Below are 13,966 nucleotides of genomic sequence, written 5' to 3' on the forward strand. Positions count from 1 at the left end.
TAAATTATTTTTAAATGTGTGTACCAGCCTTAACAGGTATGGTATTAAATAAATATATGGACTTTAAAATAATAATAAACTATTTCGTTATAACAATAAATCTTGCGCCATATACCGCACAAAGTTGCGAATTTTAGGCTCTTACAAAAAGGTATTCTGCAAATTTTTCGAAAAACTTGTTAATTTTGGGAAAATTGTAAAAAAAAAACTGGGGTGATTTTGGTGCTGCGCCGCATATCGGATTTTATTCCCAGTTATACAAAACCTCAAAACAAATAGAATAACGAAAAAATTAGCTTGTAGCGAATTTGTTTGAGGTTCAACTCAAAATAAGCCTCAACACTCAAAAACCATGTGTAAGAAAAATAACCCCTATTCTTTCTCTATTCACTGGTAAAAATGGGTTGCCATAACTACAACTATTTTCAAGTAATCAATTTTCCAGGTACCGTCTGCATATAATATTTTTTTTAAGTCAAAATGCGTTAAAAACCATAAATTGTAGATATCAACATACAAAAGTGCAATATAAAAAAAGGGTTTTTATTTAAATTAACGAACCTATTTCACTTTCCCAGAAACGTTTAACTAACGCTCCCAAAAAACATCCTGTAGGTATACATATTGGAGCAAGAAATATTATCCTTCTTCATGATCTATCGAAAAAAAATATTTTCATGATCATTTCACTTTGGCTTGACCGGATAGGGATAGCAACTTTCTTATTTTAAATTGAACACCCTGCATTTTATTGCATTTTCGAAATCTACATGAAAATCTACGTTGTTTGGTACTACATTTCCCTATACCCAGCATCATGACATTGAACTGATCTTCTTTACGCTGTAGCTATGACTCCGTTGACTTGAATTTTGGATGCTGAGTATAGAGAAATGGTATCAAACGACGTAGATATTCATGTAGATTTTGAAGATTCCATAAAATACAGGGTGTTCTTAAAATAAGAAAGTTGCTATCCATATCCGGTAAAACCGAAAGTGAAAGAATCATGATCATATTTTCTTCCCGTTCACGAACTCCCAAAAGAGGAATAATTTTCAATAGAGACTCGCACTCGGAGAGTCCTTATCCAGCACAAATTTCTCAGTCCCTTTTTGCAAAAAAGTTCGACAAAGGAACGTACCTTTGGAAAAAGTATGGGAAGTCTCTGAGAAGCACATTTTGTCTGATCAAATCTCTTCCCTGTTACGGAAGGGATTAAAGCTTTGTTGCATAAAGCAATCCAAATTCGGTGGAAACCTCTATGTTTTCCGCACATAGTTTAAAAATATTGTTAATTTGGTTGTTTGGTTCTTGTTATTCAAGAAATAAAGGTTTTCGTTTTTGTCAAAGATTGATTTTTTGATTGGATTTTATTTGGCGGACTTGGAGCTTCTATTATTATTGTCGCACTCTAAATAACTACCTTGTCAAAAATACTTTGGGTCACCACTACGCATAATTGTAATAATCGAACGATCCTGTAAGTGAAGTTCGATTGAAATTACGCATAGTGCCGACGAGAAGCCTCTTAGGGCCCAAATTCGATAATAATACCCACTCTACAGTAATGAATAAGTAGGATGAGGAACGATTACCGGCAGGAGTGGCGCCAGCGCAGTAGCCATCGGTTTTTCGTTTTTCTTTTTTATAACTAATGAATGTGTGAGTCGTGCACTCTTAGCTTGTCAAAAATACTATGAGTCGGCACTACGCATAATTTCAATCGAACTTTACTTACAAGATCGTTCGATTATACAATTTGTGTAGTAATCATTTCAAAATGTGAATAGTACAGTGATGGATTGTTTCCGTCGGAAACGCTAGTGCGACAATTTAACATAAAATTGGAAAAATCTTTATGAAAATACCTACTTCAGCTTAATAACTTCGACACCGGCTACATTTCAATTCAATTAAGTTAATGGAATTCAGTCGCATCGTAAAATAATTCCTTTGTCACTCTGATTTACGAACGAAAGAAGCTATCCATTATTTAATAAAAGAAGATTGCCCGTGCAGTACTTTTTGCACTTGAAGAGTTACGTTTTTTTTTCAAAATGAAAGGTTGTGCTGAAGACTACATTTAGATCAAAAGCTAATCCGAATATTCATGAACACTTACAAAGGGCTCCAAGTTATTTGTTTAATGTACGGTAGGAAAACTTGTTTTAAATTTCACAGCTCTGACGCCGATTGTGTGTATTTATTTCTAGCAGCGAAAGTGGGTCTTATTCTAACTAAAATGTTTACTTCAGCTGTTTACATTTACATGCAAATGAAGCTTTAAACTTTTTTTGTAAACGCGATGAAAGATAGGAATAAGAAATGGAAAAACTTTTTATGTCTTGTACTCAGCAAGGTATGTTTGTTTCCTCGTCCTTCGCTTAATGAATTAAATTCTTTTTCTTTATTTAGTGTCTGATGTAAAATTCAGTACCGGTGGATTATAATAATGTATACTTTACTACCCCTAATTCATAATGACAACACCAATTGCGAACGAATTGACGTAGGTAAAAAGCTTGGCTCAGGCTTGGCCGGAGCTGGATATCATTTTTGTCAGGCACATTATGCCATTAATTTCATGCGGTGTAATAATTTCAGTTTAAAATCTTTTCAACAATGCATTTGTTTTAGGCCCCAATTCTTATCTCAATTCCGAAACATTTCTAGAGGGAATGCTGCCAGAACAATGTTTTTTCATCTCATAACTTTTCTTCCGTTCTATCTCTAGAATTGAGTACGCCAACTTTTATTTGCCAAACTCCGCTTTAGAGCAGAAGTAAAAAAAAGCAAAGAACAATATTACCGTGGAACTTTTTACCCGCACAGAAATACAAATATTTCGTGGTAGTAAATTGCATTAACTTTGCATTTGATTTTCCATAAACACACTTTTATAATTATTTTATAATGGTAGCGCATTTGTACGAGAAGGGAAAGAGTATCACCGACCCCAAAAATAAAGCCCGAAGCAAATTGTGTTAAAACGGATTAACATGTATCCGTTTCATCTGCATAATGGAGAAAGCTTTCGCTTCGTTTTATGATTTTGATACAATTTAGCCAAATGCGTTTGGTTTCGAGCCTGGTTTCTAGTTAGCTGTGTAAACCCTTTTTTTTGCAGGATGTGGTATTATTGTACTCATGTGTTAATCCACCACTCAGAATGTGCAACTAGATAAGAAATCAATACTTCATCGGACAGTTGCTGTTTCCGATGAAAAGAATTATCTCCACTTGTGCGATGTTCTTATTAACACAGTACAAATAGTGTACTAAAACAAATGTCGTGAAAGTTATAGTTATAAACAGGCTAAAAATCCCCCTCCTCCTAACTGTGGCGAAACATGGAAAATAGAATTTTGCAAATGGTTTAAGCAAAGAGCCAGAGGGCGGATTTACGTAGTGTATTTGGTGCTAATTTATACGGAAAGTCAATACACGAAATATACTATGTGTGTATTGGACACGTGTTCTATTTACTACATAAAAAAATGTTCATCAATGAATTATGTTATTGTGTCCGGTTCAATGGGCAAGCTCACCAACGGAATAGTAGTTGTTAGCATTTTTTTTACTCTTAAAATGGAGATTATTGTTTCACTAACTGTCGGCTGGTCGGGCACCTTTGATAAATCGATCGAGATTTCGGCAACGGAATATAGTAAAACTTTGGGGTTTTCGGTATAATATTCGTACTATCGTGTTATTCCTGCATCGTGAAGTCTGACAGCTGAAAGACATTCCTGATAATTTAAGAATTTGTTTTAAATGTGTTAAAATAAGGAAATAGAATGTCATAGTGTGTATGAATGTCAGTTTTTTCGTTTAATAATAGTTATTTGTACAACTACTTTTGAAAGTGAAACTTTTTTTCATGAATTTGCAGTTTGATTAATGAGGGCACAAATAACTAAGTTGCTAGTTACCTATTGAAGTCAAATTTCAGAAAACTGGAAATAAATGAATAAATCCTAGTAAAACTTCATATAGAGCTAGCCGTTGGCCATCTAATAAATTTGACTAAAGAATTTGCTAGTTTATTTAGAAATTTCGTTAAGCAAACGTAGTTTAACCCCTTTTAATGCAAAAACCTGTTGCAACGTATCGCTCCTTGTTTAGTAGACCGTGAGGTAAAGGGATTAGATTCCAAAATGGGTTTAACAGTTTCAAAGTTTATCATTAAAATTGGTTGGAAGTACATTACAAGAAGTAGTTCTGCACATAACGATTCCATTAAACATAAATGGCCTCAGAAATTAAAAAAAATATCAATGATGACATCACACGTTTAACCTTTATTATCAACTTTTCCATATGCAACTCCCACCTTAGCGACGTTTTCATCCCTCATACTAATTTGTTTATTGTCAGAAAGTGATACTCATACAAAAGTAGAATATTATATAGTCTGTCTAAAATTGACGCGAAGTAATAAATATAGTTGATAGACAGAGCACTTCCATACAAAAATACTATTTCTATTTCACAAATTTATAATTTATTACTTCGCGTCAATTTTAGACAGACTATAGTCTGGGCTGCATTGCTCTACATGCAACCCTTTGGGGTTTTAGTAATGGTCTCTCTACGTTTTCGTAAGTTTCTTATCCTAACTACTGGTATTAAGTAATTATTTCAAACGATAGGGCGAGCGATTATTGTAATACGAAATTCGTTCATTATCGATCAACAACCTGTTGCCTTACGTTTCAACTTAACAATTTGATACTGTAAAAGTAATTAAGTATATTGCGTGTACCCGTTTAAATCATTTTAATACTCGAGAAAATAATTTCAAGCGAGAAAACGAGCATAAGGATTAACGTTCCGCAACAATTAATTATGCCCGTTTTTGACAATATTTCATAAAGTGTAATTTTTAAACAGATTTAAAGGTCACGATAACAGCGAAAATGTTTGGAGAAGTCATAAATAAACAAGGGAACTGCGCGTAATTTGCATTTAGTTACGTCGAGGTTAACCCTTATTTAGGTTAAATTTTAATTTAGCTCATACCTAAGCTATAATTAAAAGTGTGGAACTGGAAGTAAAAACTCAAGTATTGATTTTCAGTTTAATATTTACTAGATTAGGAGTCGTTAAAGACGTACTCCGTGCAAAGCTTCAAGTTTCTCAATTAACCCTAATTTATTAAACTCGCGATCGATGGTTGTTTAGAAACGTGGATAGTCATTAATTGCCAATTTACTTTTTTAATATAGAAAATTTATACAAAAGTCCCTTTTTTGGTAGGTGCCGTAATTAAGATAAATGGGGTAGTATAAATGGTACGCAGAGTCACAGCATAATGAAAATCGTTGCAAAACGTTGTAATTAAGATGTAACGTTATAATTCTTTCTCCAAACTTCTATTATTCATTTCTCCCCAGACTAGCAGACTCATTTGTCCCCCATTCAACTTTTACATACGAAGTCGTTGATGAATTAGTTCGAGACGGTAAATGCTCATGTTTCACACAAACATACGAGGGGTCGTTTTTATATTCCCGGACTAGACATGAAAACAAAAAACAATAAACAATAAAACAACAAAAGTCATGGCTATATTGCTATACTAATAACAGAAATGTTGAAATTTATTTTTAAATTTGCGGGTATACCAAAAGCTTAATAAAACATGTAAAAACAGTTTTGTATGCCCCTTTTAATTCTGAACAACTTTTTTTCTGTAAAATGTGCAGGAGTATAAATATTAGTGGGATTTGTGATCAGACTTCCCTAACTTCATCAAATAAATTTGATCAGTAGATTGATGCTTTCAAATGACAAGTTTTCCATGTAACGAAAGCTTGATACAGAAGAAAAAGCTTTTTGTTACACAGAAAATTATTTATATAACGATCTGCATGGAAAAGCCGTACCTATATAGATGAAATCGTTACACGAACGGCGAACGCCTTATATTGCACAGATGGGCAATGTTTTCTAAATTGAGAAAATGAGAATGACTTTCTGGTGTAGTGAATTCAATGCCCATTCCTTTAAATTCCTCTTTAAAAATAACGCCAACTGCTCCTAAATGTTCAAATAGAGCCCAAGCCCCTGCAATCGTTAGGTTGTAATTTATTAAACAGGTGCGCAGTTATCCCAACTTCTGTTAATTTTGCCGCAACAATTATACAATTTCTCATAGTAACACAATTAATCCGGTTCGCCGATAATGAAACTTTTATTAATATTCGCGTACCAAATACCAAGAGGGTAAAATAAATGGAAATATGCAAAGAATGGAATCGTTTTATGGACACATGACGTAACCATTCAATATGGGGCCGTATACGATCGTAATTCAATATAAATGTCACTTACCAATGGCCGTTTTGTTAAAATCAAAGCAATGGACTCACCTGAAACGAAAAGAAAATGTGTTCAAAAAGGCCGGGGCAAAGAGGTTTTCTTTTTGTAACATACCCTATTTTTGTCCATATTTTTAATGTGAAATTGACACGAAAATCAAACACTAGACCGTCTATCGCGTACACTTTCACCAACTGAAGTGATAACGTCGCGTAAGACAAGTTTACTATTATAAATTGTAAACAGGCGTCGTCGTCATCGTCCACAGGTGTTTCGGGTTCGTTGGTATCGCTTTTATGCGTATTTAATTCAAAATAAATTTTCTAATCTGCTCTTTGCGATAAATGTTAGATTTAGGCTGAGCTACAGCATGGAAATACAAAAACATGACCAGTGGCGGAGGCAAATTCAATCAAATATAAAATAATTTAAAAAAAATTATCATTTTAATCTTTCGATTAATCTGTATTATAGGGTTGTAAGCACCTCAAAGAAAATAACTGTACAGCTCAGTTAGTTACCCACAGCAAAAGGTTTCAATTGCTAACACATTTCAAAAAATTAGTACTTATATTAAAATCACCATTCACTGGACGAGGGATAAGGGCGTGTAATCACCCTTTAAACTACAAAAAAATTAACTTCATACTCCCAGAAAAAAAAGCATCACTTTCTTAATATAAAATCGCCGAGGGTATACAAGAAAATTAATTTCATACCCCCAGAAGAAGACTATTGTAAGTAGATCTGATGATTATCAATAGTTTGATTCTAGTTAAAAATTGATACTCCTTTTTTGGGGGTATGAAATTAATTTTCCGTATTTTAAGGGTTGACTAATGCCTGCAATCATTCATCGCGTCATATCATCGCGTCGTGGGTGGATGGTGATTTGATTGTAAGGATAGGTAATTAATAATAATAATAATATGTATATCATGCATTGTAAACCTTACAATCGTCATAAATCGATATGTGTATATTTAATAACAAATCTTATACTAAAAATTATGATAGAATATCCTGACTATAATTAATAAATTCCTGAACAGAGCAAAAATCATTTGCAATTAAAAATTTTCTTATTTTATCTTTTTACGGTGTAAAATCACTCAAATTACTCATCTTTTGATTTCCGTCAGCAATTGAAACATTTTTTCTGAGGGTAGCAGGGTTGCAGGGTTATTTTATTTGGGATGGCTACAACCCTATAATATAATATAAGCAAACCCTCGATTCTCCCAAGAAGAAATTTGATCCGGGATGTCTTACTTAGGACTGAAGAATTATAAGATCACTCTCCCGGACAGGGACTCAGATCGCTCGTTCGTAAAACCTGAGGGGTTCGTGTGGTTTACAGACGGATCCCTAAAGAAAAGGGAAACGGGAACGGGGATGATTTTTTTAAAGCAAAATTCAATATTCCTGTGGTTTGGTAGGCTCCCTACTCACCCGAAATGACTCCGTGTTACTTTTGGCTATTTTCCAAGCTGAAAACGAATTTGAGTTTAAAAGAAGAAATGCAGAATGCGAGGTCCAGGCTGAACATCATTCCAAAAACTGGGTTACGGGTGGGTTTCCAAAAACGACGAAAGCGCTATGAGGATTGTGTGCATCACCAAGGAGACTAGTTTGAATGGGATTAGAGTTTTGGACCTCTAAATCAATACATATTTGTATGCCGATCGAAGGTTCGATACTTTGTGTGGTGATGGACCAAGAGCTGACTTCAGCTATTCCTTTGGTCAGCATAGCACCGTGTTTCAGAAAGTCATCATGACCTGTGCACAGGAGAACACCCTTAGTAAGTATGGAGTGACATTTGGGCGGCGCAGAGGGCTTTATCAACAGACAGGTTCCAATCGGCTATGGCGCTCCATTGCAGAACTCTATATAGATTAGGTGAGTATAGGGTAAGCTTGATTGGTGTGCCAGCGCATTGTGGAATAGGAAGCAACAAAAGGGCGGACGAGCTGGTTCGCGAAAGCAGTAGTGGGGTCTTTGTCGGGCCCGAGCCTACCCTAGGAATTGCTCCCTCCGTTGACAGGGCCAGTATTAAAGACTGGGTGACCAGTCAATTCCAGGCTCGGTGACAACAAGCTACTGGACTAAGCTTATAGGACTAGAAGCCAGGTTAGGAAGTATGTACATCCAGCAATTCATAAAATGTTTTCTCCTTCTCGCTCTCCTGTCCTGAATATTTCTTTTTTATTACTCTGCCATGTGTCTTGCTTACCTCTTACGTCTAATACTATTTTCAGCCCAGTCTAGCATTTTATATATTTTGTAATCAGGGGCAATCTTTAATTCTATTCTAGTATCATCCTTTCTTTACCCAATCTTCTTACTTCTATTACCATTCTTAGATACTTCTCATATTTTTCATATTCCATTTCCTTCCACACTCATAACCTACAGTTAATGCTAGATAGATGCCCCCCTTATTTCCATTTTTTTAGCGCATTTTTGCAAAAAATTTTTTTTTGTAAAAAGTAGCTTTTAATCTCACTTTGGCTGGCTGGCTGGCTGGCTGGCTGGTCGGCTGGCTGGCTGGCTGGCTGGCTGGCAGTAAATGCGCGCCCGTAGAAAAACGCTTGTAAAAAGACAAGGAGTGTACATGTAACTATCGGGGCCGTGTAATTAAGAACGTTAGGGATGGGGCTACAAGATTTGGAGTCGACGACATCTGGACGCCATCCCCGAGCGTATTATACTAACCTGGAGATTTTTCAGTTTTTATCTATCTTCTTCTACAGTTTTTCTCCGATTGTTTTCAAATTGGTGTCGTCGGGAAGATCTTGTCAACGCGCACAACTCCTGCGTGGCGGAATTTTGTTTTTTTTCCTAGGGGCGAAATAAACCACCTTTTGCGCGGCGCGCTTCGAGGGGTAGTCGACTTTGGGCGCCCAAAAGTTTCTTACAGCGCGAATCGCGGTCTCTCTTTCTCGTGTCATTAATAGAAGGTCGAGCTATGTGAAGTACCCAAAAGTTGAATACGATTTTATGCCGGGATTTTAGCGAAATCTACCAAAATGTGAATTACGAATGAACGGGACGTCGGAACTGTGTATCGACAAAGGGAATGTGGTAACCCCCGACGAGATCTTACTGATGGTGGAGTCGAAACTTCAAATCCGAATTGTTGCGGGTGATCAGAAGTGGGTGTCGACAAAGGGAATATGGTAACCCCCAAAGGATTTTACTGATGGTGGAGTCAAAACTTCAAACGCGAATTGCAAGTGCACGGTAAGTGAGAAAATGGTACCGACAAAGTGAACGTGGTAGCTTTCGGCAAGATCTTATTGATGGTGGAGTCAATATTGGCTAATAAAACACTGATCTGCCACACAAAAATGCGCTGAAGTCCCTTCGATCTCACACGAGGACTTTGATCATTTTCATTTGATGAGTACAAAAATGCTATTTTCGTAATTGGTTACGGTTTTGGTCAAAAGTAATGTCCCTCGCTTATCTTAAGACGTGTAGCACATAAGTAATATACCAGATCTCCTGTGAGCTTTGAGCTTCTTTTCAAAATGTGGAAAGTCCCTAATATTGAAATAAAATCGAAGTTTAAGTTTAAGCACGTATGCAAAGAAGATAATGCTTTTCCTGTAAAACTTTATTTTAAGGTACCAGGCATAAAATCTGAATTAATTTCAGCATTCGTTCCCAATACCAAAAAATAGAAATACCAACATTTCACAAAATTAATGATTATATTCTCAAATTGCAACTTGTTCATGGGTTTTTTTGAGTATAATTCAAGTATTTACGTAGCGCCCCTCTTTTCAGTAATTAATTTTTTAGAGCACATCTTCTTGACCTATAATTTTCTGGTACTATAAATTATAATGTAATTGTAATTGAATGTATTAGACACTGTAGATGTATAGAAGCGGTGAAGGACGTTGTTTAATTTTTTTATTTTATATACCTGGGCTTTCGAAAGAGTCTTCAAATTTACCTAGGAAATTACTAATCTATCTGGTCGGTACTTGACAAATCTACCTTGGAATTTATAGATTTGTCTGGAAATTAGAGATTATTTGGGAATTTTGAATCAATGATCTTACACTTACTTATGCCATCCTCACACACTTGATGAACTTCGAGAAGATACCATGAAAAGTTATTGCCGGAAAACTATATTGTGATAAACTTTTGGCCGCTATTGTATATTTCAGTAAGGCCTGATAATGCATCATGCGATTCGAAATCGGTAACCAAAGAAAATATAATCTCAATTATGTGAACGTGTTTCAAATACATATATACGAAAAGGCATCTGTTTGAAAAATCCGATCTTTGAATATAATGTAACATATGAAATAAGTTTCACTCAGTTTTACTCCCGAAACTGTAACACATTTACAATCTTCTCGTTGTAGAAGGGCAGATATTGATCATCTATTAATTAAACACAAAGGGTGATCAGAAACGGATGTCAGTGGTTATCCTAAAAAATAGTATGCATTGCATTAGGGATGCACTCACCCTGCATGTATAGAACGACATTTAAACACAAACAGAATTCGTCATTTGGGCGCTGAAAACCAATTAGGTTAACTCGGCATTACAGAAGTTATACCATGTGGGATTAATAGAGATTTATATCTTAATTCTCCTTTTAGAATTCGATTCGTAGCGCACCGTGAACTGTTTGTAAAAGCTTCGGTATTCCTCTTGTATATTTCGGTAATTTTGAAAACGTGTGGGAATCAAGGATGCTTTATTTATTGTCCGAACGTATAACTTATTCGGTTTCGTCCAAATTTAATTGCGGAAAGGCCAAAGCGTAGGATAATAATTGCCTTCGGTGGAGGAGAACCACATTTGTATGTCGCATCCGAATGGGATTTTCTACAAATTTATTCAATCGAAAAAAAAAGTAACTCGGTAAGGTATTTTTAGATACCAAAATTTACAACGCAGAAAATAAATTATTCATGTTTTTGTCCATTACGGTTGACCGACAATTATAAAGTGTATTTATTTTTTAAAGCAAATGTTGTCTTAGTTTCTAATTTTTAAAGTTGACTGTGCCAAACAGCACCCATTATATTAATATACCTTTACGATTAGAAGTTCCTTATGTGTTCCAAAATTTATGATCACTAAGTATGTACAACAAATACCTTTAAATGACTTAAAACAGTTCAATTCAATTTACAATAAAAAAACAACATTAAAATGGCAATTTAACAAATTTTCCGATTCTGTCTGTTTGGAAGAAATTCCCCCAGGTCATTCTAATAAATTGAAACATTTTACACACAGGATATCACAACTGCTATTTTCAATGCTTAAACCGAAATTACGCTAAGAACACGTACATTTTTTAACTACAGGGTGGCTCGCTCTCATCTTCGGGTGTGATCAGACAATAGGGACTAAGGCTAAGGGGATCTTGGCCCACTTTCCTTTCCCCCGTCCGGCAAGTGTTCTCTCCCTTTCCCCTCCGCCACAGTTTCACTAAATGACTAGGCGTTTCGTGAAATGGGTTTTACTTAAAGATTACAACATATACAGTGTGTCCCAAGTGCCAAGAACCGACCATATGGAAACTACAAGGTATTTTTTCGGGAAGGATTCATGAGTCCTTTGAAATTGGCGTTAAACCTACTACTCCAATCTCTTTCTAGCATCAGGCCAGCGCAATAACGTAGTACGTTGAACGCTAATTTCAAATACATATCAAAGGCCTCGTGGATCCTTCGCGAAAAAAAACATTAATTCTGTTTGTCTATGGCTTAACCTGGGACACACGGTATATTCTTTCCTAGTTGAAAACGGAGGAATGTCAGTTCTCTTTAAATGAACTCGTGCACCAATCAATGACGATTTTCAAACCCAACATCCGAACTATCAAAACCCACCTTGAGAAACGCTTTGGCAACAAGGTAACGTTTTGTGAGATTGACTGCGGTCTCAGCCAACAGGCAGTTCAATATTTTCGTGACGTCGAGAAAAAAAACTCTGTATGACAACGAGTACAATAAGAGAAGAAGCAATCCAGAAGAAGAGCGAAAAACTGCACTTTCTGAATGTAAACACAGCAGAATAATTTACAAATTACGGCTGCTATTATGTTATAATGTATCGTGTTTCATTTGTTTTATTTTCCAAGGCCTACCTAAAAGTGTAGGGTGCTTTTCCAAACAAACTTTCGCGCCATCGACAAATGCCGGAAATACGTCAAAAGTAAATTTAAGATACAATTTTTATTAATTCATTCATTCATTCATTCATTCAATTATTGCAAAAACAATGGAACGCCCCACACCATCTTTGTTTTTGATATAACTGAGTTTGTTTTACGAAAATGATAGATAAACTGGTTATCTTTAAAAATGTGAAGAAAATTGTTAGTTTATTATGCGAAATTTAAAGAAAATGCAATTTTAAAATTTAAGATATCAGTTACGCCCTATGGTGGTCTTTTTTAGAACTTGAAAATATTTTCCAGCGATTCTTCATGACCGATTTACCCAATAATTTTTTTTAACCCTAAGTAATATGACGATCGGTTCCCGAGATATTGCCGAGGAACAGTCTTATTGGGTCACTCGGTACATACCTACTTCATTTGATTTTGTTAGTTAGACAAATCAGTACTAAAATTTTCACGGGTTCCAGTACAGGGACTGTATATTATTGAGCATTTGTATTGAAATGTGTATTTTGTTAATGGTTTCTTATTTTGTTACCTTTTTTTAAATTTTAAATCGATTTTTAAAATCAAATTTACCAAATGAAACTCAGTTACTTATCTTTGAACGGTTTAAGGCATGGATTTTAAGCGGACCCTTGCATCTCCAAATTTTTATAGAAAAATTGATAACACTACTGTTTGACTGTTTGATTCGAATGATATTCAAATAAAACGATTGTTTTCAAATCTTGCCACATAAACTGAAAAAAAAGAATATCCCTTTCACAGAATATTAATAAAAGTGAGCACATTCAAATCTCCACTCATTTATGGCATCAGAAATAGTAGTTTTAATAAGAAAATCTAACATTTTTTGATAGTTTTTTGATAATTTTGAAAAGCCGCACAGCCCTGGAAACAGGTTGCGCTATGTCAAACGAAAGACTTCACTAACGTATCGTATTGACCAAATTCCTCTTAACAAAGTGTTCTACTAATGTAATCGTTTAACGCACCCATTTCTAATTTTCTTATAAAATTAAAAATTGTCTAAATCGAGGTCTAAATATCGTGGTGAGGTGCGAAAAATGCGCCAAAACACAACTAACTTCACAATCAACACCCTCGTTTAATTATTACGGTATGTTTACTATAACATACATATGTCTAGACGGACTCAGATAGCCAAATTACTGCTGACCTTTTGAAAAATGATAAGCAGTGATGATAAAAGGCGTATTTGTATCTTACCCACTGCAATTTGTCAGTCAATGAAAATCAAATGGAATTCTGACCGCATTACATGGCAAAAGTAATTAGGAACGAATAACAATAATGATAATTTTGTTTGCTATTACATAATGGTTGATTTAGTAATTTATACAAATTAATATAGATAATTAAAAGCAAAGAATTAACGAAGGAGGTATCGCTCGGAGAAAAAGATACCTAATATGTGAGTTCGGGCAAGACGAAATCTAAAAA

At 35.1% G+C, this 13,966-nt stretch overlaps 1 protein-coding gene across 2 annotated transcripts in view; it reads right to left on the reverse strand.

Annotated features, from left to right (window-relative positions):
• Window positions 1-6,577, reverse strand: part of LOC116167227 — a gene marked incomplete at its 3' end in the record, with an annotated part of 118,169 nt that extends 111,592 nt beyond the window's left edge. The window contains 1 exon segment of one of the 2 annotated variants that reach the window (XM_031482500.1): window positions 6,442-6,577. 2 annotated transcript variants of the gene reach the window in all.
• Window positions 6,578-13,966: the final 7,389 nt, after the last annotated feature.

This window comes from Photinus pyralis, unplaced genomic scaffold, assembly GCF_008802855.1.
Source record: "Photinus pyralis isolate 1611_PpyrPB1 unplaced genomic scaffold, Ppyr1.3 Ppyr1.4_LG3b, whole genome shotgun sequence".
NCBI classification, from domain to species: Eukaryota; Metazoa; Arthropoda; class Insecta; order Coleoptera; family Lampyridae; genus Photinus; species Photinus pyralis.